This window comes from Phalacrocorax aristotelis, chromosome 16, assembly GCF_949628215.1.
Source record: "Phalacrocorax aristotelis chromosome 16, bGulAri2.1, whole genome shotgun sequence".
In the NCBI taxonomy this organism is placed as follows: domain Eukaryota; kingdom Metazoa; phylum Chordata; class Aves; order Suliformes; family Phalacrocoracidae; genus Phalacrocorax; species Phalacrocorax aristotelis.
This window is the reverse complement of record NC_134291.1, coordinates 1,228,619-1,255,975: the sequence shown is the minus strand read 5'-3', so window position 1 is coordinate 1,255,975 and position 27,357 is coordinate 1,228,619. Positions and strand designations below refer to the sequence as shown.

The 27,357-nt window shown below is 44.8% G+C and overlaps 1 pseudogene; it reads left to right on the top strand.

The window, feature by feature from the left end:
• On the top strand, nucleotides 1–25,970 carry LOC142065478 (myosin-13-like; annotated as a pseudogene).
• Nucleotides 25,971–27,357: the final 1,387 nt, after the last annotated feature.

Here is a 27,357-nt window from a genome sequence, read left to right as displayed (position 1 = left end):
CAGCTTGGGAGGGCTGGTGGACGTCCAGCTCTACTCTGCTCAGCTCCAAGGACCATACAGGGGACCACCACAGCAGGGTCTGCCTTTCAGTTCAGCCATGAGCAGAGACGCTGGCAAGGATATTCTTGGTGAGGCTGCACCGTACCTGCACAAATCAGAGAAGGAGAGAATAGAAGCACAGAACCAGCCGTCTGGTGCCAAGACCTACTGCTTTGTGGCTGAGCCCAAGGTGGAGCACTCCAAAGGGAAGATCAAGGCTGCACAGGGTGGGAAGATAACTGTTGAGACAGAGGACTGCAGAGTAAATGCATTCTCCTGGCCCTACTCCTTGCCATGCTGAGGGCCCTAGGACATCTTCTAGGGAGTGCAAGGAACACAGAAAGCACCAGACTAGCTCAGGCAAGAAATCTGCCCTGCCCTCTGACTGTGATGAGCACAGCCTCCAGAGGAATTGCTCTGGAAGCTGGAATGAAGGTATCCATTGGATAATTATTCTCTGTTCAGGCTTTAAAGATGAGGCGATGCTCTGAAACAGGCTGGGTTGTAGCCTTGCCAGTTTTAGCATTCCTCAACCACTGTTCTTAACCCTTTCTCATCTTACCACTGACATATCCACTGATCAATTCCTTCCTTTACTGGTAGCAGAGCAGGCAGCTACTTTGAAAGTCCCCTTTGCATGTGAAATTATTACCAGGGTCACTGGCTGCAAACAGTTTCCTAGAGGAGCCTCCAAGATGTTAATTTTGCAAAACCGCTAAAATGTCTTAGCAGCTTGTGTCCTGATACCTTTTGTAAGAATAGCTGCGGCAGCCTGAAGAATGACCTCAACCAACATCTTGGCAGTAGGTGCTACAAGATTTTTAAGAAAGTGAATAAAGAATAAAGCAGTCACCCATTGGTTCACTGCCAGCTTCCAGCAATCACAGGTATGTGACTCAGCAGAGGCTACAGCGGGCTACCGTGTACAAGGACCTGCTTTCCCTGGGGCTGGCTTTTTTATACCCATTTGAGCTTGTTGCCTCCGGTAGTGTCCTGTGGGAAAGATTTCCATAGTTTAAAATTCAAGTATGTGTAAAGTGCTTCCTTTTCTCTGCAGTATGCAGCATAGTAATTTCAGCTTATTTTTTCACAAGGAGAAAAAAAGATTTATTCTTCCTTGCTATGGCCATCTCTCTTTTATTCCTGACTTTGCAGACTTCAAAAGTGTCCCCTTTTCACCCCCAAATCCCAATCTAGTTATGTTCTCTCTGTAGAAAAGCTGTTTCATACCTGTGACCATCTTTGTTTCTCTTCTCTGGATCATTTCTGGTACAACTATATCCTTTCTAAGAGGTGTGATTAGTAATGAAGGTGTGAATGAGCTGACGGACATCCTACGTAACTTTCTCTTGTTTTCTCCCTTTCTTTTCTAATATTCTGTAACATTTTACAGCTTCCTGCACTCTCCTGAGCACTGAACTGACATTATGTTAGAAGCCTCTAAAGTGACTCCCAGATGGAGGTTGGACAACACCCTCAGAGACACGGTGTGAATTTGGGGCTGTCCTGTGCAGGGACAGGAGTTGGACTCAATGATCCTTGTGGGTCCCTTCCAACTCAGGATATTCTATGATTCTATATGTCCTATGAGTAGCAGTTAATATGCTATCTCTTGTTCTATACAGAGACTTTCTGTGAATCCTAATTGCACAACTCTTTGAATGCTTTAGAAAGGTATATAGGGACACATATCACAAAGTTGCTTTTGAAAACCTTGTCTGTAGTTCTTGCTTTCTCAAAAGAAGCCCAAGATCATTCCACTGGTCAGGACCTGAGCTTGGAAATGGTGTTCAGTATTTCAAAATCAAATATGTTTGCCGTAACACTATTTCCTCCTTAGATTGGACTAGTCAGCTTGGACCAGTCCATGGGAGCAGCAATTACAGCATAAAAGCAGTGGGAAAAGCCATCTGGAGAAATGGCAACAGGATTTTTAACCTCCTTCATGGTTCAGCGTGGCTGAGAGAAGCTGCGTGTACATCTGCTGTTATGCACATCTGCCCCCTTCCACCCCCACCAACATACCCACAGGCTCTGGCTGTGTGACAGGATGGTCACCCATAATGTGAGCCAGTGGACAGTGCTAATCTGTACGGGTAGAGCCTTTGTTTAGTTAGGAATGGCAACAGGCAGGAGTAGATCAAATCCCTTCCAAGGAAGGATTTGCTGTTGATGAATCTTGTGCAGTTAGTGTCCTGTCTCTCTGGCAGTGTGAATCTCAGAGGCTGAAAGGTAGACCGGCTAGCAGTTGTGCCCCAGCTATTACAGCCATGAGCAGCAGCGACTCAAAGTTCATAAGCAGCAATAATGTGTAGAAGGATCTGGTCCAGCACAAATCCTGTCTGCATGGTTGTACCCATTCCAGGACAGTAAGTTTACATCCTGTAAATTGCCCATGTTGTAGAGTTCCTGTCTGGAAGCAGTGTCTGTAATAGCCTTATCTTGTTTTGCACAGTTACACAGAAAGAAAAATCTGAATTAGAGCAGCCGTACAGATGTGTATGTGTCTCTGTGTACACATGGAAGGAGCATCGAGAGTTACTGAATCAAGGTTAACTCTTTCTTTCTGAATTATAGCTTGTTGCTGTCAGACCTGATGATGTATGTGCCATGAACCCACCTAAGTTTGGCAGAATTGAGGATGGGGCCATGTTGACCCACCTGCATGAACCTGCTGTCCTCTACAACTTGAAGGACCACTACAGCTCCTGGATGATCTATGTAAGTTCCCTCTCATGGCAAAGGAGAAAATCCAACTGCCAGGAGTTGGATTTCAGTGACTTTTCTGGTTTTTCCTGCAGACCTACTTGGGTCTGTTCTGTGTCACTGTCAACCCCTACAAGTGGCTGCTGGTGTACAACCCGGAGGTGGTGTTGGCCTACCAAGGCAAGAAGTGCCAGGAGGCCCCTCCACACATCTTCTCCATCTCTGACAATGCCTATCAGTTCATGCTGACTGGTGAGCTTTTCTATTTTGAACAGACTCGTAGAAAAAAACTATGTCAGAAACACTGCTTCTGCCAAATGCCATTCCTTATCTGTCACGGGCTTTGTTTTGACAGCGTAGAATCCGGTGCAGGGAAGACTGTGAACAAGAAGCATGCCAGCCAGTACTTTGCAACAATTGCAGTGAGCGGGGATCTAGCCAAGAGGAAGGAGTCCTGGAGGAAGGTGTGAGGAAGAGAGGCTTGGCAGAGGGGAAGCTCAGGACAACACCAACTTGCAGCTATGGACAGCACTGGTGACAAACATTTACCTCAAAATCTGAAATATCTTTTATTAGCTTCAGCCACTGTCTCAAAAGGCAGTAAGACTATAGGCTGATATGCAGTTAGGACCACAACAAATACAAGCCACCAGAGCTGCCTCTGTTACTGCCCAGGTATAGCTTCACCTGGACTGAAGCCAAGTCTGGGGAAGTGGTGTCCAGGAAGAATCAGAAGCTTCAGTTTCTTCACATGGACCAGTCTGTCCCTGTGGCTGAGAGATGAGAGCTCTGACCGTGGGAAGAATTCTGAAGAGAATAATTATTCACCATTTACACACAGTGATGGTTCTTGGTGCTGTAGTCAAAAGATGCTGCAGTAATGCTGTACAACTGAAATGAAGGGCACGTGGTTGCACATGTAATCAGGCAAGCCGCATTATAGTAACTTTTTCTTACCACTTAGTCCACCCATGGTGTTATTCAATAATGATTCAAATATTATCACAGGGTATGCTAAAGGATCAAGTCATCAGCACTGACCCCCTGGTGGAAGCCTTTGGGATAGCCGTGAGACTGTGAGAAATAATTCCTTGCGCTTTGTGAGTTGTCATATTTCTCTCTGCCTTTCTGCAAACAGCAAATCCTTCTTGCCTGCTTGTTACTGGCAGTTGGGAGCCACTGGGCTGGGAGAAATGTTCTTGCTGACAAATTTCTTGGTTGGTTGTCAGATGCTGATGTGTTTACAGCTGGTTCATGCGCATAGCTGCATGGGCTGCAACAAACTGTTCTGCTTTATCTGTCTTTGAATATCTAAGATAATTCAGACTGAGATGCTGTCACTGAGATTCAAGCAAGAAAAACACTCTGGCATGTTACCCTGAGAATGCTGCACTGACCACTACCTTCTGTCTGCTTGCCAGGGTAAATTCATTCGTATTCACTTTGGTACCTCTGGGAAGCTGGCCTCTGGTGACATTGAGACCTGTGAGTAAATGAGGTGGGCTTACTGCTTTACTCTAAAGTAAAGAAGAGCTTGAGAAATTTGTATGTGCATACATATTACAGATTTGCTGGAAAAGTCAAGAGTCACCCTCCAGCTGAAAGCTGAGAGAAGTTACCACATCCTCTCCAATAAGAAGCCTGAACCACTTGGTAAGGACAGCCATCACCTGGTGACATTTTACAGTAAAATCAATATGGGAAACTTTTCCCTAAATACGCCAGCTCGGTGATGGAGGGCCCAGTGGCCTAGTGCCATGTGTCACAAGCACGCAGCTTCCCCTTCGGGCAGGTGCCTCAGGCTGTGCAGAGCACTGAAGCTCTGATTGTGTGCATATTTCTGTCATCCGCATTCCAGCATTGACGATGACTGGGTGACCAAAGCTGTACTCGGCACTTCTATTTCTGTATAACAGTATTGCACTAGGGTTACTCCACCTCCACTTTATCTTCCCTGGGTAAATTCCAATGCAGTGTGTGCAGGTGAAGTGCGGGTGTGGATAATTTACTCTGCCTTACAGCTTGCTGTTCTTGCTGATGTGGAAAGTCCAACTCGTATGGGCCAGATCCTGTGAATAATCTTCAACAGAAAGGTGAGAAATTCACTGGGTGCAGGATGGCCAGATATCCTGATCTATAATCTGAGCTCTTCATCGTATGGACAGAAGTTCTTCCCTGTTTCCAGTGTAGCCCCTGCAGCCTCTTCCCCGTTCCCACTGCCATGGCATTCTCTACCCACGCCCTGCATCTGTCCCAAACCCTTTTGCCACACACCCAACTACTGCACTCATCCTCACTCCACTCTGCCCATCCCTCTCAACTACCCACCGAACACTTCCCAAGGTGGAGCTCCTACCCCCGTCCTCCCACTATGTGCCCTCCCGACGATTGCCACCTCCCTCTTCCCCTCCCAGAGTGATTGCCACAAGCCAGGGGACTCCATGTCTCTACAAGGAGACAGATGGATTTATCTTCAATGTATGGAGGGCTTCCTGTCCTGCATGCTGGACAACCCCACTGCACATCTGCACACCTTCACTTCTGCTCTTACTCTGCCGTAGGATTCGGGACTGGAAATGAGTTGTGAATTTTGGCTTCAATTAACGGAGATAAACACACGTATTACTTATATGCACCAGCTCACAACCCCAGTGGGTGCAAGGGGCATTCAGGATGGATTAGTATAAGTCATGTATGAGGATAAGCACGTACGAGTCTTACCTAAAAGTATCCCTTAAAAGCTGTTTCTTTGATGGTCCTCGTTTCTTGTCTGCCAGGGCTGGATGTTCAGCCCCCAGTTCACAACATATTAAACTAGTAGGACCAAGAACCTGTCTGGGACTTTCTGCTCATCCAGATGAAGACAGCTGAATGGCTTTACTCTGCCTTTCTTTCACTTTTACCATCAACACTGTTATAATCAGCTGGTCTATCTGGTGTGTAGGCTGCCATCAACATTTTGGGTCAGTATTTGTGTTCTATGTTTTAGATGCACAATTATAATGCTGTTGAAGGGGTCTACAGCAGTACCTCAGTTGGACTGTCATCTCATTTTCCAGCTGAAGGTGGTGTCATTAAGAAGGAAGGAACCAAGAAAAAGGGCTCTTCCTTCCAAACTGTCTCTACTCTTTCGGGTAGGTATGTTCCCTGGCTCAGTGTGGGCCAGCTGCAGAAAATGCCAAGGTGGCAGTCCTGTCAGATCCACCTGCACTGCTTCACCATTCTCACTTTCTCTGTTGCCATGTGATGCTGTGGAAATTTACCTTTGGGATCCGGTAAAGGTTAATGTGAGTTCTGCTTTCCTGATGAGGTCCAATAGGATGGTGGTGAACAAGGGAAGTCATGTGCTTTGATCAGGTTGCACAGTTTCAAGACAGCCCAAACTGTCTGGGCTTTGACCTTTGGTGCATCCTTCCCTTTTTTGGCTGTAATTGGCTTCTTCCAGGGTGTGTGTCTCTGAGTACAGGGCGTTGTGTGGCAACCAGTGCTTTGCAGTCAGCGTGGGCAACACTGATTACACGTGGCAGCCCTTGATGCTGCTGGACACATCTATATCCTGGGGCCAGGAACAGGCTCAGACCTTCCTGGCAGGGTGAGGAGTGCAGCATCCACCTGGCTGTGTCGTGTTTAATAGCTCTTATGATTAGCTTCTAACCACTAAGGACACATTTTCATTTTAAGATAGGAGGAAAGTTTGTCAGTTTTATCCACTGTTAGTAGCTATTTACTTTGCTGTTGCTTATACAGGACTGTAGAATATTCACTAGAAGACTAAGGAAAAGCTTCTGAATTTTTATTTTTCATTAGAATCAAATCATATTGAGAATATTTGCATTATGTCTTAAAGTAGATGGCAAATGATCTCTTTTTTACCGGAAAATCTAAATAAGCTGATGTCCAACTTGTTAACAACTCATCCTCATTTATTGTATCATTCGTAATTAAACAAAGACTCAAGGTAATTCATAAAACATAGATTAGAAATTGGCAGAAAGACCAGTTGACCAATGCTGGAAAAATCAGTATATCCCTGTGTTGCTCTGTCATAGGCCTGATGGATCACAAGCTTGTTCTGCACCAGCTGGGATGTAACAGTGTTCTAGAAGGCATTTGAATCATCAGGAAAGGATTTCCTGACTAGATATTATATAGGGATTTTAAGCAAAGGTCTGTAATAACATTCTTGTGTTTGCATCAAGCCAAGTTCATTTAAGAGAAGAGTCTTGCTAAACAAGTCAATGATATAGATCTTAGGAAAGGACTATTTTCATATTTAACAACTATGGAAAGTATGAAGACACATCTAATAGCAGGGTCTGTGTGGGCAATGCCCACCCAAATGCCTTCCTGAATACTGTATGCCAAAACCTATTTTCAATTCATTCATGTTCATCTGACTGTTTGGGTATTTTTTGCTTAAATTCTCAAATTTAACACATGCATGATTCAGAATAAATATGGAGGGTGGCCTATACCACATCCTATATTTAATCACTATCTATTAGAAGTTTGAAGAATGTTGTTTTAATAATTCAACTAGAATGGTTTTACTGAAAGGAAATTGTGTTAAACCTGATACCACAATTTTTATGAAATTACAAGCTTGTCTTGCAAATGTAGCTGCATTAACAAAACAGATTTCAGCAGGACATCTAAATTAGTTCCACATGGCACTCTCATTTTGTACAGGGCTAACATTTCTACATGCTGACATTTCTATAGCACTTTAGCTACATTAATTTATAGATTAGAAAAAAACAAACAACCAATTTTAACTCAGGAAGTGCTGTAAAAATAAGACATTTATAAAGGGTTGCTAAATTTAGGGCAACGCAGCTGGTGTCATCTGCTTGTTGTATTTGAACAAAGGCAAATGTAGGGTCAGATCTCTAAGAACAAAGTACTGACAGCACTGAAAAGGGTATCCTGGAGGGCAGGGACACTGAAAAGGGTAGACGTGGCATTGTGGGCTCTAGCTGAAGACTTCCTAAGGCAGTGATGTGGGTGACCAGATTTGTGTATGGGTAAACAGAGACATGCAGAAAAGAATAGGGGGTGCAATAATCTCTCAGCGTAGGATTAGGAAGCGTGTTGCTAGATACTATGTCTAATTCTGGTTTACATCAGGAGGAATGCGAGAAGCTGGATATGGTTCAGAAAAGAGCTACAGGGTACATGTGAACATCAAGTGCAGTGAGAGAATTTAAATCAAACTATATGTTGACAGATGATTTGTTTGTGGTGTAAAGATTTCTGAATATGCAGGAACCTGTCATCTAAAAGACAGACTCAAAGTAAGAGTTTAAGGGTGGGACCTGAAAAAGATTGTTGTCCAGGTAAAGTGAAGTATACCTTTCCTGCAGTGAGGGTGAATATTTTACCTGGGATCTCTAACGGCTTGAAGGCTTCAAATAAGGTAGAAGTCTTATTGAGTGCTCGTAGTGCGTGACTTTCTATTAAAAGGCACTGAGGCACCCATCTGCCGACTTGACAGGGAGTCACGGGGAGGTTTGCTCCCTTCCAGGAGCTACGATCCGAGACATCGCTGAGAGGGTACCACAACTTGTCAGAGCACAGATTACTATCTGCTGTTACTCCTCCCTGTGGGCACAAATGATGCTGCAAGCCAGAGCCTGGGCAGAACCAAGGAAGACTGTAAAGACGTGGGGGAGCAAGTGAAAAATACTGGTGCCCAAGTCATTGTCTCCTCCATTTTACTAGTTGGAGAAGAATGGGCAGCCAGTAATGGATGAATAACGCAAATCAACTATTGGCTACGTGGCTGGTGCTGTTGTGAGGGTTTTGGCTTTTATGACAATGGGACTTTCCTCAGCAACCACAGCCTGTTAGGGAGGGGTGGAATCCTCCTGTTGGGAAGGGGCAAGGGAATCTTTGGCAGCAGGCTGGCTGACTTGGTGAGGCAAGCTTAAAACTGAAGGGCTTGGGGGGTGGGATCCAAAGTGGCAATGCTCATGCCATCACATCCAACGGGAGAATGAGCCGGGCCAACCAGAGCAGCAACAGAAGTGCCTTAGCTGCCTCACAAGATGACAATCAGAAGACCAACCACCTCAAGGATGTGTATGGATCCTCGTGCACCCCTCAAAGGAAACCTGCATTCTCAGTTACCTCTCTGAAACACCTGTACACCAAAACACGCAGCATGGGGAATAAAGAGGAGGAACTAGAGGTCTGTGTGTGCAGTTGCCATGATCTGATTGCAATCACAGACATGGTGGGATATCTCGCACGACTGGAATGCTGTCATGGGTGGCTGTGTACTTTTTAGGAAAGACAGACCAGCAAGGTGAGGTGGGGGAGTTGCACTTTATGTGAGGGAGCCGTTGGAATGTATCGAGCTCTGCCGAGGGGTGGAAAAAGAATGAGTTGAGAGCTTATGGGTAAAAATTAAGGGACAGACAAATATGGGTGACACTGTTGTGGGTGTTTGCTACAGGCCACCTGATGAGGAAGAAGAAGTGGATGAGACCTCTACAGGCATCTGGAAGTAGTGTTGCAATCGCAGGCCCTGGTCCTCATGGGGGACTTTAACCACCCCGATATTTGCTGAAAAAGCAACACAGCAAGGTGTGCATGATCCAGGAGGTTCCTGCAGAGCATCGAGGATAACTTTTTGGCACAGGTGGTGGAGGCACCAATGAGGTGAGATGTGCTGCTGGACCTTTTACTAACAAAGATCTAGCTGAGGGTATGAGGGTTGGAGGCAGCCTTGGCTGCAGTGACCATGAGATGGTGGAGTTCAGGATCCTGTGTGGTAAAAGCAAGGCAACAAGTAGGATTACAGCACTGGACTTCAGGATAGCTAACTTTGGCCTCTTCAAAGACCTGCTTGGAGGAATCCCATGGGCTAGGGCTCTGGAAGGCAGGGGTGTCAAGAGAGCTGGACAGTACTCAAGTACCACTTCCTCCGAGCTCAAGATCAGTGCACTCCTATGAGCAAGAAGTCAGGCAAAGGAGCCAGGAGACCTGCATGGATGAGCAAAGAGCTTCTAGAAAAGCTCAAATGGAAGAAGGAGGTTTACCGTATATGGAAAAAGGGACTGGCCACATGGGAGGAATATAGGAACATTGTCAGGGTATGCAGAGATGTGATGAGGAAGGCCAAGGCCCACTTGGAATTCAATCTGGCAAGGGACGTAAATGATAACAAGAAGGGCTTCTTCAAATACATTAGTAGTAAAAGAAAGACTGGGGAAACTATGGGAAACACCTGCTGAATGAGGTAGGGGCCCTGGTGACACAGGATGCAGAGAAGGCAGAGTTACTGAATACCTTCTTTGCTTCAGTCTTTACTGCGAAGGCTGGCCCTCAGGCATCCCAGCCCCCAGAGGTGGGAGAGAAAATCTGGAGAAAGGAAGAATTCCCCTTGGCTGAGGAGGATTGGGTCAGAGATAACCTAGGCAGACTGGTTTCTCACAAATCCATGGGCCCTGAAGGGATGCACCCATGAATGCTGAGCATGCTGGCGGAGTCTGTTGTTAAGCCACTCTCTGTCATCTTTGGAAGGTCATGGAGGGCAGGAAAGGTGCCTGAGGACAGGAGGGTAGCCAGTGTCACTCCAGTCTTCAAAAAGGGCAAGAAAGAGGACCCTGGAAACTATAGGCCAGTCAGCCTCACCTCCATTCCCGGAAAGGTGATGGAACATTTCATTCTGAAGGTCATGTCCAGACAGGTAAAGGAAAAGAAGGTAGTCAGAAGTAGTCAACATGGATTGACCGAGGGGAGATCATGCTTGACCAACCTGACGGCCTTCTGTGATGGCGTTACTGGCTGGGTCGATGAAGGGAGAGCAATGGATGTTGTTTACCTGGGCTTTAGCAAGGCTTTTGACACTGTCTCCCATAACATCCTCACAGGCAAGCTAAGGAAGTGTGAGCTGGATGAGAGGACAGTGAGGTGGATTGAGAACTGCCTCAACCACAGAGCTCAGAGGGTCATGATCAATGGGGCAGAGTCTGGTTGGAGGCCTGTCACTAGCGGTGTTCCCCAGGGGTCTGTGCTGGGGCCAGTCCTGTTCAATATATCCATCAATGACCTGGATGAAGAGAAAGAGCGTCCCCTCAGCAAGTTCGCTGATGATATCAAGCTGGGAGGAGCGGCTGATACACCAGAAGCTGTGCTGGCATCCAGCGAGAGCTGGGCAGGCTGGAGAGCTGGGCCCAGGGGAGCCTCAGGGAATTCAACAAGAGCCAGTGCAAGGTCCTGCCCCTGGTGAGGAAAAACCCCCCGCACCAGCACAGGCTGGGGGGACCTGCTGGAGAGCGGCTCTGCTGAGAGGCCCTGGGGGTGCTGGGGGGCAGCGAGGTGACCCTGAGCCAGCACTGGGCCCTTGGGGCCAAGGAGGCCAGTGGTGTCCTGGGGTGCATGGAAAGGCGTGTGGCCAGCAGGGCGAGGGAGGTTCTCCTCCCCCTCTGCTCTGCCCCAGTGAGGCCACATCTGGGGTGCTGCGTCCAGTTCTGGGCCCCCCAGTTCAAGAAACAGGGAACTGCTGGAGAGAGGCCAGTGGTGAGCTAAAGGGATGATGAAGGGACTGGAGCATCTCCCTTGTGAGGAAAGGCTGAGAGACCTGGGCTTGTTCAGCCAGGAGAAGAGAAGGCTGAGGGGGATCTCATCAATACCTATAAATATCTGAAGGGTGGGTGTCAGGAGGATGGGCCGGACTCTTTTCAGTGGTGCCCAACAACAGGCCAAGGGGCAACGGGTACAAGCTGGAACACGGGAAGTTCCACCTGAACATGAGGACAAACCCCTTCCCTGTGCGGGCGCCAGAGCAGGGGCACAGACTCCCCAGAGAGGCTGTGGGGTCCCTTCCCTGGAGACATTCACACCCCGCCTGGACGCAGTCCTGTGCCCCCTGCTCTGGGTGTGCCTGCTCAAGCAGGGGTTTGGATGGGATGAGCTCCAGAGGGCCCTTCCATCCCCTGCCGTTCTGGGATTCTGTGATTCTCTGAAATTTCTTTTTTTTTTAAATTATGTACCCTATTAGTCAGAAGATGGGAGCTGTATGAACAAGGCACTGGGAGGTCTGTGAGCCTGTGTTACACAGGAGGTCAGATTGGATAATTGTAGCAGTCTCCTTATTCTTAATATCCATTAATTTATTTTAATTTACAGCTAACCCAGTGAGCTGGCCCCCTAGATTAGTGTAAATGACTGTGACATGGATGAGCATTCTCTGAGGTCAAGAGAGCAGTCCATCCATGCTGTCAGTCTCAGTGAGGGATGTAACACATGCTGGGAACCTACTGAACTGACCTGCTTCTTACTGGTTTGCTCTTTAAGGCTGGAGGTGTGAGTCAGACTCAGCATCCCTCTGTATCTTCAAAGTAACAGCTGTTCTTGTACTCTCTGGAGCACTAAAGTGATATGGACAGTTAAGATTTTTTCCTTTATTTTGTCAGATGCTGCCTTCTGAATGCTGGTGTCATTTCAGAAGGACAGTTTATTGATAGCAAGAAGGCATGTGAAATGTTGCTGTTTTCCATTGAGATAGACCATAGTCAGTACAAATTTGGACACAGTAAGGTAAATATTAATTTTTTCTCACAATGAGAAATCATTCATTGCATTAAAATATAAGCCTAGCAATGACTGATCTGTTCATTTACTGCAGGTGGTCTTCAAGGCAGGTTTGCTAGGTGTCCTGGAAGAGATGTGAGACGATTGCTTAGGACAACTGATCACACAGACACAAGCTTTATGCAGGGGATACCTCAGGAGACTTGAATTGAAAAGAATGTTAGACCAAAAGTTTGTATCTTCTGCGAGGTCTGGTTTCTCAAAGATAGATTTTTTTCACAGTACCGATAGATAGCTTTGATTTCAGGGAGTCCATCTTGTGCATCCTGTACAACATCTGTGCATTCATGAACGTCAGGCACTGGCCCTGGATGAAGATAAAACTCGTCTTAAAAAGTGTACAAACTGAGAAAGAAATGGCTGTGATGAAGGAAGAGTTTGAGAGAATGAAAGAAGAACTGACTAAATCAGAAACTGAGAGTAAAGAACTGGAAGAAAAAATGGTGAATTGGGTGCAAGAGAAAAAGCATCTGCAACTGCAATTATAGACTATGTAATTTAAAACCATTTTTGGCTCCTCAGATTACATCCATTTTGTCTGAGTATTCAGGAGAGGGCTGAATGGAAATTCTGTTATTTCATGTTCCAGTTGCACAAAGAGCAAGTAATTTCTATGAATGCCATTTCCAGTGTATGACCATGAAACACATTTCTGTTTTCTATGAAAAGAAAAATGAAAATTTGGCCAATGCTGAAGAAAGATGTGACCAGCTGATCAAAACAAAATTCCAGCTGGAAGTAAAAGTAAAGGACGTAATGGAAAAACTGGAGGATGAAGAGGAGTTAAATGCTGATTTGGCAGGCAGAAAGAGGAAACTGGAGGGTGAATGCTCTGAGCTGTAGATATTGATTACCTTGAGTTAACACTGACCAAGTCCAAAAAGGAAAAGCATGCCACAGAAAACAAGGTAATTTTTTATTTCTCCTGTTTGCGTGTTTAATAATAGTTGCTCTGCCTACATGTAGGACATAAAGTTGCAGTCAACTTGAACAATGACACGATGTTGTATAAGGAAATCTGTGAGCCTGGTGTTAAGTGTGGTCACCTCTGTTGTGCAGGAAAACCAATCCAAAAGCATACAAAAATGCACTGAAATGAAAGTTCAGAATTCCTTTGTGACTGCAGAAGGGTTGATGTATAAGCAGAGATGTTGTATGGTTTGACCATATTGTGCAACTAATTAAGTCTCTTTGTAGTCTAGTTACAAGTTTATTGCCTTTGTGTGATCCTTAGCCTAAATGAAAGCCAAAATTTTTAGTGACCTTCAAGCCTTACAATAGGTTGAAAAGCTAACTGAAGAAATGACAGGTTTGGATGAGACTATTGTGAAGTTAGTCAAGGAGAAGATGGCCCTGCAGAAAGCCCACCAGCAGCCAGTGGATGACCTGCAACTTGAGGAGGACAAAGTTAATACCCTCACCAAAGCCAGGATCAAGCTGCAGCAACAAGTGAACTATGTCCAACAAAAGGAACAGTTGTTCTGTCAGTCATCTTTGTATATGTTTATGTTACAGGTTGAAGCATCTTTAGAACAGGAAAGAAAAGTTTGTATGGATCATGAATGAGCCAAGAGAAAGCTTGAAGGAGACTTGAAACTTGCCCAGGAAACCATAGTGGATCTGGAAAATGATAAACAACATTTAGATGAAAAATTAAGGAAGTATGAGAAAAAAGTGACAAATTTACTGTTTGTTTTTAACTGAACATATTTTCTTTTCATTAAAATAATATTTCCTTCACAGGAAAGACTCTTAATTTAATCAAATGCAGAATAAAATTGAGGAACTGCAGAATTCAGTTATTCAATTGCAGAAGATCAGAGAATTGAAGGCAAGAGACTTTAGGTAGCTACTACATCATTCCTCTTTGCTTGTTTAAACCATAGTAGCATGAATAATGTTTGTCCACAGTTGACCACTGATAAAATCTCTGACTGAGTCACAGTAAATTACCTCAATACAATGTAATAATTTTCCCCACAAAACAGAAAGCTGTGTTAGTATGAGTTGATCCAAAAGTCTTTTCCTGTGGGTAAGCCTTTGCCTAGAATGGCAAAACAGTAAAATTCAAAGGGACTTTGTTTTGCTTATAGTCTCCAGAACAATGGGCTTGGTGTTCTACTATGACAATTTTGCGTTAACCTAAACACTGAATTATCTGTTCCTTTATTAAATCCTGATGTGCTATTTCCTCATTATATAAGGCTGTATTGCAGAGCTGGAAGAGGAGACCATGGGTAAGGAAGCGATGCAGGCAAGAGCAGAGAAATGTTGCATGGTTTAGGAAGCATGGTAGTGTTGGGTTGACAGTTGGATTTGATGATCCTAGAGGTCTTTTCCAACCTTAATGATTCTGTGATTCCATGATTGTGATTAGCTGGCTAATGAACTTGAGGAAATCAGTGAAAGTCTTGAAGAGGCTGGAGGAGCCACCACCACTGAAACTGAACACAGCGAGAAGCGTGAGGCAGAATTTCAGAAGATGCGCCGCGACCTCGAAGAGGCCACGCTGCAGCACGAAGCGACGGCTGCCACTCTGCGGAAGAAGCATGCGGACAGCACCGCTGAGCTTGGGGAGCAGATCGACAACCTGCAACGGGTGAAGCAGAAGCTGGAGAAGGAGAAGAGTGAGCTGAAGATGGAGATTGATAATTGGCCAGTAGTACAGAGACAATTAACTAAGTCCAAGGTGTTTTTTTATAAATGAAATACTTGAATTGGCAATGTTTCTGTCTGGTGGGAATTTAATGCAATACAAACACGCATACACAAATTCCACTTTCTTACTTGCTTTCAGGCTAATCTGGAAAAAATGTACTGCACCCTGGAAAAGCAGATGGGAGATATGACAGCCAAATTTGAGGAAAACCAGAGAAATATGAATAAGATGGTGGTTCAAAAGGCCCACTTCCAGACAGTGTCTGCTAAGGAAGGCACAAAGATCTGCTATGGGGATATTTTTTCCCTTCAGTAGCAGAGAGACCCTCTACATGTACCATGAGTGAGACCTAAGTGTTCCCAAAGTGTGTATTCTACTTCCAGACTCATTGATACAGGCACAGACAACATTAGAAATAAACTGAAGGAAATGAGTTAATGAGTGACATATGAGTTCATATGCCAACTGCAAGCATTATTTGCTTGGGTAGATAATTCCCAGAGTGGTGTGACATAGCTCACTGAGTCCATACAGGGGCACTGGGACTTTGGGATAGTCCCAAATGATTTGAGCAACCTGTTAGAACTGCACTTTCTCCTCCAAGAATGCACATGCTCGCTGTGTGTACGGTGTCTGTGTGTGTGCTACCCTCATGAAGCTTGTTACTGCTCCCACGCAGACTTCTTGGAACAGTGTGACTGATGAGTGTGAGTGGTCCTTGGTCTGGTTGACTGCAAGGTCAGACATCTTAAATCAAAACGCCACTGAATTGGCCTAAACTAACCTGAATTTTAGGGATTTTACACTGTAGCAGATCTGAGAGTGCTGAAATATAGTGTTTGAGCAGCTGAGCCGTAGGGCTACACCAGCCCTGAAAACCCTTTATTATGTGAATCTGTATGTGGTGCATCTGTATGTGGATGTGGGTACAAGGAAACAGCAGACCAAAGAGGGCATAGCATGTGGAAGTCTCCCAAAATCTGGTAATGTCTGGAGCCTGATGAATCTGCAAAAACTGCCAAACCCAGAACACCAAGACCTGCCAAATCAGCCCAAGGCTGGTGAACACCTGCATCAACAACGGGTTGTATAACTGGAACCACATCCAAGAGCATGGTGGCTGCCGTATGCAAAGACTACAGGATTATACATACCACCTGATGAAAACAGGAGCCCCTGAGGGTCTTTCTGGCTAAGCACTGGCCTGTCAGTATGATCCTCTACTTCTGAGCAAAGAACTGGGTTGCCCTTACAGGTTTGCTCCTACTGGGGAGTTAGGGGTGACTGTGTGGGTGTGAGTAAGCCATGAAGAAATACGTGAATGTGCTGTGTTCAAAGTTTCCTGGCATTAATAGTAACAGCTTGAGGCTAATTATTGTCACAACTTAATTAATAAAAGGTGTTCAAAATAAACACTGGTTGTAATCTGTGACTCCCCCATCTCCATCCCTTATCAGGGAAAAAGGAATTTACACCTTTTGATGGAGAATGTTATGTGGGAGCACACAGACCATCACCAAATTCTTTCTTATTTTCTTCTGAGTGATCTTTTAACTGATCATGCTTGCAAGATGATTCTAAAAATCTGACTAGTTTGTTGTAATGTCATTGTGCATAGTGCTCGAGGGGAATCCTAGAATGAAATGGAAGGCTTGAGAAAAAAATCTAAAATGGCTCAGGGAAAGTCTGAAAAAGATGATACTGGAGGGCTATAAGAAGTCCCAAGAATTCTAGGCACCTCTCCAAGAAAGGAGAGATGTGTTACTTCAGCCCATAGGACAGAGGGTGATGTAGAATAAATGTTTTCCAGTTATCATAAAGCTTATGAAGTGAAAGTTTAGGATATACCTCCTGTATCACAGGACCAATTATGGGAAGCTGCTGAAGCATTTTGTGTCAGTTGAGCCAGCATGACAGTGTAAAATCATACTGCTTCAGCATGAAAATTGTGTTTAAAGAAAACAATTAAGCAAATTTTCTAAAGCAAATGTGTCTTTAGAAAATGAATATCACCTAGTGGCTCAAAAATGTAGTAAGGTATACAACTGGAATTAGAGAATTAGGTGAATCTGGAAAAAGAAAGAAGCATTTTTAAGGATTAAAACATACTGTGCAATGGTTTACCCCAAAGCAAGGGAGAGCTCCAAAGGGAACTGATCATAAAAAAATTTGAAACTAAAATTAGTTGCTTGCAAAAAGCAGATTGGGATGCAAAAATGAAAAAGAACTGATCTGCAGAAAGTGATGGAGAATTATAATAGGAGTCAGGAGAAAACACTTATTGGGATAATACATATGAATGGAAAAAAAGAAGAGGAGGTGGTAATAGCAGCGTATACAGTGAGTAGTGCCACCATCCCACAACAGAGAGGTACTGCCGATCAAACTAGTTTTGTTACATTAAAAGAAATGACACCAGAGGATGTAACACAGTTAGCTGCATATCTTGGGTCACTAAAATATAGTACAGTTGTGGGCTGGACTCTAGAACGGGCTTCAAACATTTAATAAAGTAGGAATGAATTAGGCAAACTGATTAGCCTTTGTGCTACAGGAGCTCTTAGCCAGGTTAAACATCAAGCACTAAGGAATCATTATTTTGCCTCCTTGATGAGGCCTTCAGTCAAATTGCCCAACAGATAGGTAAGGCAAAAATGGCATTGGAGCACTAACGTTAATCCACAAGTTGGTAGACGATGTGGGGTCACTCAGATATGGGCAGGACAACACACCATGTGCCAGTCACCCAGTTTTGATGGAGCACAGGTAGCTTTCATCCTCTGGCAGCAGCAATGATGAGTTGGGTTCCTTGTAGCACTGGGTGCCCAAATGCACCAGACTATATATTGCAAAGGTCTGTGTGGAAAAAAGTAGGGAAACCTACCCGGAATCAGTAAGAATATTACTATTATGAAGTGTGTTTAGGAGAAAAGGAAGAGAAGGGAAAAAGGGGAAAGTTCCCTATGAGGGCCAAGCAAGACCACAGACTTAAGAGTAACCCAGCATAAGAACAGCAGATAAGAGGTGGTTTCCAAAGTGGATGAACAGAGAAAGGAGAGGTCAAGTAGACATAGATAACAGGGGTAGGAAAGCAGAAGAAATTACTAAGCCTATGCAAAGTGGTGGAGAGTATTAAAGTGTTTAGTAGAAGATGTGGTAAAATGGAATAGGAAGAAAATACAGAATAAGCTAGAAAGAGTAATACAACTTGAAGAGAAACATCTAGGCCTAGAGAGAGGATTGCCAATTACCCTAATATTCTTTTTGAAAAGGATGCTACTGTAGAAGAAATTTAGAAGGGTTAAAAAACAGGAAAGGAAAGAGAAAGGAAGGTTTGAAACCCTAGAGAAACTAAGTGTTATGCACTGAAGTAGTTAAAGCTGAGAGAATTGTGGGTTACAAAACTCATTATTAAGGTAGAATAGGAGTACTGCTGAAGGTGATAGAATAGATAAGTGTTGGAGGAGACTTATCTCTGTCACATATTTTATTACTAAACTCTGCATTACTCTAAGAGTAAAGATGACATGGTAAAAGATTATCTGCAATGAGAATGGTAAAATAAGAATTGTAAAATTATATACATAAAGGTTAAAACTGTTAAGATAAACAACGTATGATTCCACTTGTTACTGATTATTATTTATATATGAATGTTTTCAGGATGCTTAATCTGGGCAGTACTGGAAACTTGTCTTCTCTTGTCACAGGTGAACTAAGCCATCAACTCGAAAAGAAAGAAACCATAACATTGCAGAAGCAAGCAGGCAATTATACAGCAAACCTAAAAGGCAGCTGGAGAAAGAGATCAAGGTAGTGCTAACTGCTGAGCACATGCTAAGGCTTCAAAATCTATCAGGGCCTCAGTTCATTTAAAAACCACTTTTGGAAATTTTAAAGTATCATTGCCTACAACCTAACACAATAAAATTACTACTGGGCAGAATATGTTCAGTGACCACTGTGTTTAAGTGTTTTGCTAAGGAATTCCCTGACACAGTAAAAGCGGTTTCACTTTTGGTTAACTTTTCGCATTTTTTTAACTTTAAAGCCATGGTCTATGTGATTTCTTTTGCTTCTGTAGTTCCAGGGAAGAAAAGCTACAGCATATGCCAAGGTGGCATCAGTCTTGTTTGTTTCTAGTGGTAGAGCTGAGAAAAACTGGTTGCAGCTCAAGATAGCTGCCTGAACCTTTGGCCCTTTGTCTTCTCCCCAAGCTGCAGTGACCGTATTTTTAGCGTGCAAGGTCATGGGGGAACCTGTCGGTCACAGCTAACATAAATACATATTATGAGTAATTTTTAGGCCAAGAGTGCCCTGGCCCACGCCTTGCAGTCTGCTCACCATGACTGTGACTTGCTCCGGGAACAGTATGAGGAGGAGCAGGAAGCCAAGGGGGAGCTGCAGCGCGCCCTGTCCAAGGCCAACAGCGAAGTGGCCCAGTGGAGAACCAAATACGAGACAGATGCTATTCAGTGCACGGAGGAGCTGGAGGAGGCCAAGTACGTGATAGATGGGATGAACTGTCCAGATGTTTTGTACATTGTGCAGAACATAGACCTACCTACTTTCAGTAGCCTGACCTGGATTGGTTTATTGGGGTTTGCATATACATTTAATGAAAAAAAAGACTTCCCATATTTTACTCATTAATTTATGTACATAACCCACTGTTTTTTTTAATCATATGCATGTTTTATTTATACTCCTTAAGGAAAAAACTCTCTCAGCGTCTCCAGGAGGCAGGGCAGCAGAGAGACTGTGAATTCGAAGTGTACCTCCTTGGAGAAGGCAAAGTCGTGGGGAGAGGTAGAGGCCCTGACAGTGGACACAGAGAGAACAAAGACACTGGCAGCTGCCCTTAACAAGAAACAACAGAACTTTGATAAGATGATAAGTGAGCGCAGTATCTTTTAAGTCTAGCCTTCCTAGAAGGCCAAATACCTGCTACTTAAGTCAATACTGAAATCAAGTTGAGTCTAGCAGTTATATGCTCCTCTAGAGCATGGCAATAGGAGTTTGTCCTGTTTTCAGAGACTGCAGTATTTATCTAGTTCAGAAAATAGCCACAAATAAAATAACATCTTCAGTACTAGCAGGGAATGAAACATGATGTCTTTCAGGTTATGACAGAATGGAAGGGAAAGTATGAGGAGAGCCAGCTGGAGCGGGAAGCTCTCGCCAAAGAATCATGCTTGTTGAACACAGAGCTTTCCAAAGTGAAAAATGCCTGTGAGGAAACCTTAGATCAGCTTGAAACAATCAAACAGGAAAACAAGGCTCTCAAGCATAAGTGTTTGGCTCTGGTTTCACATTAGCTGTTCACAGTCCTGCCACAACAAGGCTTGCTCCACACGCATATTCATGTCTGCACAAGGTGCACTATGTTTCAGGACTCTGTCATTATGTTGTCTCCATTTTAATGGAGAACAAAAATTCTCACCAAAAGTTGTCGAGCAAGCTTGTAAAGTGACTAAGCTAATAAAGCAAATGTCCTGGCTCTCCATTATCTGCTGCAGAGATGTAAGAACCAGGACATTTAGGTGTCACTCCCAGATAAAGGTGGTGCCCTCAGGAAGCTGTACAGCTTGTGAAAGTGAATTTTACAGATGCATTGTGAACATACAATGACAAGACCTATGGTGTTGCCCTGATGGCCTATCCAGAGACATAAACACGTGCAGGTGCCTTCCAGGCTCCCTGTAAGGAGGCCTATGAAACCCCGCCGATCCCCCTGTGTCTATGTCATCCTGCATGAGTTGGCTGTTTCTGTTTTCATCTGTACATACATACACATACACCACCGCGTACATATGTACACAAGTGTACACATATGTATATATGCAGGTGTACAAAAGAGGTTGAACACGATCACAAAGCAAAGTTCAGCTTCTCTGGCTACCAGAGGCTGATGTCATTCGTATCTCAAGAGGAAATAGATGATCTGACTGAACAAATTACTGAAAATGGCAAAATAATCTGAGACCTTGAGAAAGCCAAAAAGCAAGATGAAGTAGAAGAATATGAGCTGCAGTTAGCTCTGGAAGAGGCCAAGGTGTGTTAGTTTAAGTATTACTGGAAAAAGCAAGCTGAACAGCTTTCTATTCTCTCCCCTGGCCAGTGACTGTGTGCAAGGTTCATTGCCACAAGCTTTAGGCATTTGTGTGATGTCACATCACAATGATTATTTTCTCTGAAATGTTACTTTTGTGTTTGATTTTCCTCTTTTTCTTTTAAAGGCAGATATTGAGCATGAAGAGGTCAAAATACTTTGTGTTAACTGAAAACTGACTTGATTAAGTCAGAAGACAACAGATTGTTGACAAAGATGAGGAGATCATCCAGTTAAAAAAAGAACAATGAAAGGACTGTGGAGACAATGCAGGGTGTTTTGGATGCTGAGATCAGGAGCAGAAGTGAATCCTTAAGGCTGAAGAAGATGGGGGGAGATCTGAATGAAATAGAGGTTCAGCTGAGCCATGTGAACTGCCAGGCTGCCAAGGCACAGCATCCAGGGAGTTCTCAAGGTCTTGGTTTGCCTTCTGGCTGGTTTATTTTTAAGCACAGTATCTGAGAAACTCATTAGGATAAAATTGGCTCTTCATATATAGGACATGCAGCTGCACATGGATCATGCTCTCAGGTCACAGGAGGACCTGAAGGAGCAGGTGGCCATGGTGGAGCGCAGGGCAAACCTCTTGCAGGCTGAAGTAGAGGAGCTATGGGAAGCCCTGGAGCAGACGGAGCAGTTGAGGAAAGTAGCTGAGCAGGAGCTTCTGGGTGCCACCGAATGTGTGCAGCTCCTCCATACCCAAGTATTTTGCTTTGCTATGGCAGACATATTTTTGGGCCCGGAGATTCACAGAGTAAGAAGGATTAGTAATTCATGGCCTTCATGTGCAAGACAGCAAAGACAGACACTCAAAACCTCTCTTTTTCTCCATCATAGAACACCAGCCTTTTTAATACAAAGAAGAAGCTTGAAACTGATATGGCAGAAACCCAAACTGAGATGGAAGATATTACTAATGAAGCAAAAAATTATAAAGAAAGATCAAAGAAGGCAATCACAGATGTGAGGATGTTACTGTGTTTTTCTCTTCGAATTTTCAGGGCTTCCCAATGGCATTGCTGCTGGGAGTTCATGTAAATACTCTTGTCACCAGTTGGACAAAGAACCAGTCTGTGTGCCTGGTTGAAGAGGCTACATGTCAGACAAGGATTAGGGCAACAGGAAACTTGTCCTTCTGACAGATGAGTTATTGGGGCTGTTATTATCCATAATGAGCTAAACACACGTTTAGTCAGTCTAAAACAAATAACTTTCTTCAGTGCTGCATGAAAATGTAAACCACAAAAAAAAATCCTGCAGTATTGAAACCAGCAAAGTGCCTAATGTATTTAAATATTTACCTATTCAAAATCCTATTTAGGAACTTTCCAAATGATAGTTGTGAATTTCCATTTAAATTGGTGCTATATCCTCCTATGCAGAGAGAAAATTAGAAAGGCAAAAGCCCAGCTAGAACTCAACCTGGCCACTGTTGTAAGGGGTAACAAAAAATGGTTTTACAAATAGATTAACAACAAAAAGAGAGCCAAGGGGAACCTCCATCCTCTACTGGATGTGGAGGGGAACATTACCACCGAGGTTGAGTAGAAGGCTGAGGTACTTAATGCCTTCTTTGCTTCAGTCTTTAATAGTCAGACCAGTTATCCCCAGGGTATTCAGCCCCCTGAGCTGGGAGACAGGGACAGAGAGCAGAACAAACCCCCCATCATCCAGGAGGAAGCAGTTTATGCCCTGCTGCTCCACCTGGACATTCACTAGTCTGTGGGGCTGGATGGGATCCACCCGAGAGTACTGAGGGAGCTGGCGGAGGAGCTCACCAAGCCACTCACCATCATTTATCAGCAGTCTTGGTTAATGGGGGGTCCCAGATGACTGGAGGCTTGCTGATGTGACACCAATCTACAAGAAGGGGTGGAAGGAGGATCCAGGCAACTCTAGGCCTGTCAGCCTGACCTTGTTACCAGGGGAGATTATGGAGCTCTTGAGTAAGCTCACCAGGCAAGTGCACCTAGTCACCCACCTAGGGGATGAGGGAAAGGCTGTGGATGTTGTCTACCTGGACTTTAGTGAAGCCTTTGACACTGTCTCCCACAGCATCATCCTAGAGAAGCTGGCGGCTCATGGCTGGAACAGGTGCACTCTTTGCTGGGTAAAAAACTGGCTGGCCAAGCCCAGAGAGTTGTGGTGATCAGAGGTAAATCCAGTTGGCGGCCAGTCATGAGTGGGGTTCTCCAGGGCTCAGAGTTGGGGCGAGTCTTGTTTAATATCTTTATCAATGATCTGGATGAGGGGATCAGGTGCACCCTCAGTCAGTTTTCAGATGACACTGAATTGGGGAGGAGTGTTGATCTGCTCGAGGGCAGGAAGGCTCTGCAGAGGCACCTGGACAGGCTGGATCGATGGGCCAAGCCCAGCTGTATGAGGTTTAACAAGGCCAAGGGCCGGGTCCTGCCCTTGGGTCACACCAACCCCAGGCAACGCTCCAGGCCTGGGGCAGAGGGGCTGGGAAGTGCCTGGCGGAGAAGGCCCTGGGGGTGCTGGCTGACAGCCGGCTGGGCATGAGCCAGCAGTGCCCAGGTGGCCAAGGAGGCCACCAGCCCCCGGGCTTGTGTCAGCGCTGGTGTGGCCAGCAGGAGCCGGGCAGGGATGGGGCCCCTGTGCTCGGCCCTGGGGAGGCCCCACCTCGAATGCTGGGCTCAGGTTTGGGCCCCTCGGGACAAGAAGGGCCTTGAGGGGCTGGAGCGTGTCCAGAGAAGGGCAGCGGGGCTGGGGCAGGGTCTGGAGCACAAGTGTGCTGGGGGGCGGCTGAGGGGGCTGGGGGGGTTTAGCCTGGAGAAGGGGAGGCTGAGGGGAGCCCTTCTCACTCTCTGCAGCTGCCTGAGGGGGGCTGGAGTGAGGGGGGGGCTGGTCTCTGCTCCCGAGTCACCAGTGACAGGGCGAGAGAAAATGGCCTCAAGCTGCGTCAGGGGAGGTTTAGGTTGGATATTAGGAAAAATTTCTTTCCTGAAGGAGTGGTCAGGGATTGGCACAGGCTGCCCAGAGAGGTGGGGGAGTCACCATCCCTGGGGGTGTTCAAAACACATATAGACATGGCACTTCAGGACATGGTTTAGGAGGCCTGGGGGTGTTGGGCTGATGGTTGGACTTGATGATCCTTGAGGTCTTTTCCAACCTTAATGATTCTATGATTCTATGCAAGGCCAGTGAAGCTCAGCCAGGCAATAGGGCTGGTGTATCATGGGACCCAACGTGTTAATGATTTTTACTGCATAGGATCAAAACAAAATATGAACACATAAAAACATTATTTGGAGTTAAAATAGAAGGAAAACTTCTCCACTTGCTCATGAAAATGAATAAAATTAGATAATTTGTATTTTGTTTGAACAAAACAGAGGTAGAGCATTGCAATGAATTGTACACACACATTTTTATATATACATTAAATTTCTAAAGCCATTATTTTATTCTTACATTTTTTAATTTAGACTTTCTCAGGTATTTTGCTGCCAAAGCAAATTGTTAAATTTTAGATTATTTGTAAGTAATGACACTCAGTATTTCACCAAAATGCTCAATTTGATTGTTTAGAAATCAAATGTTTGAGAGCAAAATACATCCTAGTTTTGTGTTAGAGAACAGATTGTTTTAAACTATATTCTGCCTTGTAACACTAGCCATCCAGACCATTGTGGCAATAACAGGGCATGCAGTAAGGCACAGCATGCAGACTCCATCACGCTCCACATGTGTTATGCAGAGAAGCCTTTCAGCTGTGCCATGCCCTGCTCCCAGGCTTTGCTCTGGCTCCTGCTCTACCCACGGCACCTGGGTGTCAGTGAAGGTTATAGTAATGACCATACAGTGGGATAGGGTATTTACTCCTTCTGTCATGCCAAGCTCCACATGTGCATGGAGGCACATTTTTTCTCATCCTTTTTCCTAATATTTCCTATCATGTTTCTGCCACTATTATGTCACAGAAAAAAATGAATCAGGAAATATGGTGGCAGGAATGGTCAGCAGGAACCAGGAATATATCCTCAAATGGTGCACAGCATGCACCATTCTTTCACATTCTTCCAGTTTATTGTGTCATCTCTCCCCAGAGGTTGCCATGATGGCCGAAGAGCTGAAGAAACAGCAGGACACCAGCACCTACCTGGAGAGGATGAAGAAGAACATGGACCAGACAATGAAGAACCTGCCGCACCCTTGGGATGAGGCCAAGTAGTTGGCTCTGAAGGGAAGCAAGAAACAATTCTTGAAGGTGGAGGCCAGGGTGGGTACCAGCACTGAACATGGGTGTCAAAGACACCTTTCTTCTCTGAGTCCTGTGTGAGGGCCAAGCCAATTGTTGATTGATTCATCAGATATGAGAGTTAGAAGCTGAGCTGGAAGAAGAACATAGACAATCCACAGAGGCTATGAAAAACATCTGCAAATATGAACGGCATGTCAAAGAGCTTACTTTCAAGGTGGGTATAAATAGAAAGCAATTCTCCTGATGTTTTGTCTCCCAAGAACGTGTAATTGCACATTCCTTTTCCACAGAATGAACAACACAGGAAGAACATGATAAGGTTACAAGATCTGATAGAGAAACAGCAGATGAAAATCAAATCCTACAAAAGACAAGCTCAGGAAGCTGCGAGTCACTAAACTGAAGCAAATACTTATTTACCATTTTCTAGGACTGTCAGTTTAAAAGTTGGCTCTGTGCCCCGGCATGTTGGCAGGTGGTTTTTAGTTCCTTTTGTTTTGCCAACTCAGGATGAACAAGCCAATACAAATCTCTCCAAACTCAGAAAAGCACAGAATAAGCTAGAATAGGCTGAGGAAAGGGCCAATATTGCTAAGAGTCAAGTAAACAAACTCAGAACTGAAACCTGAGAAGTCTCTTTTACAAAGGGAAGTGTCTACTGCAGGAGGCGGGGGTGCAGTTTGCTCAAGCAAATGAAGCAGTAGATTTGTGCCTTGCATGTGGGTATAGCCATCGTTCAGAAAGGAGAGTTCTGGAAGGAAGGGACTTTGAAGAAAGGCTGAGAGGGTTGGGGTTGTTCAGTCTGGAGAAGAGAAGGCTCCGAGGAGACCTTATTCTGGCCTTTCAATATATAAGGGCTTATAAGAAAGACAGAGAAAGACTTTTTACCCAGGCCTGTAGTGACAGGACAAGGGGAAGTGGTTTTGAACTGAAAGATAGGTTTAGGTTGGACATAGGAAGAAATACTTTACAATGAGGGTGGTGAGGCCCTGGGACAGGTTGCCCAGAGAAGCTGTGGGTGCCCCATCATTGGAAGTGTTCAAGTTCATGTTGGACAGGACTTTGAGCAACCTGATCTAGTGAAAAAGGTCCATGTCTATGGCAAGGGTTTTGAACTAAATGATCTTTGAAGGTCCCTTCCAGCCCAAACCAGTCTGTGATACTGTGATTCTATGACTCTGGCATTTCAGGCTCTGGTGCCAAGCATGATCCTTCTAGCTAGTTTCATCCCATTTGTTTCAGATTTGAGAAACTGCCTCATAAAGTGAAAGTAATGAGAGCCAACATAACTCTGAACGTTCCTAAAACAACCTTCCCGTGAACCTTACGCAGAATTAATGTTCTGATTGAGACATATACAGCAGCACTGTATCCTTAGCTGAGCTTCCCAGGCAGTTTTCTGTCTCCAACCCAAGACTGTTTGGTACAAAATCTAGAGCCTGTTTTTCCTAGTGTGATCTGATCAGCTGTAACACCTTTTGACTGCACTAGTCACTAGTGCACAGTCCATGTTTTGGAAAAATTGCTAGCACCTAGAGCACATATCCAGGAAGTGGAGAACCTTGGCTCCAGGCTGCCTTCTGCTTACCCACAGCATCCTCTTACTCATACAGCATTTTAACTCTAGAAAAGAAGCTATGAAGAACATGCTTTCTCCTGAAAGCTCTGTCCTGAGACTCAATAGACAATGTTGGATTGGCCAGAAGCTGGTGTGCAACTTTCAGTGAGCCACTTAATGCCACAGCCCAGTAAAAAGCTTTGACTCCTCAGTGCTTGTCAGGGTATCTTGCTGACACCCCAGGGGAAGCACTTGGAAGGCTGAGTCCAGGTTCCTGAGCAGTCTTTAGACATGAGCCAACATTACAGAGGGAATGCTGAATCTCTAACTGAATTGAAAGCCCGGACAGGGGCAAAATTTCAGGTATCTCTTACTGGGTATCCCAAGGTAAAGGGAGGTTGAGCATGCTGACTATGGGCAACTCTCTCTGCAATGTGTTATACTTTTAGATCCTGCTT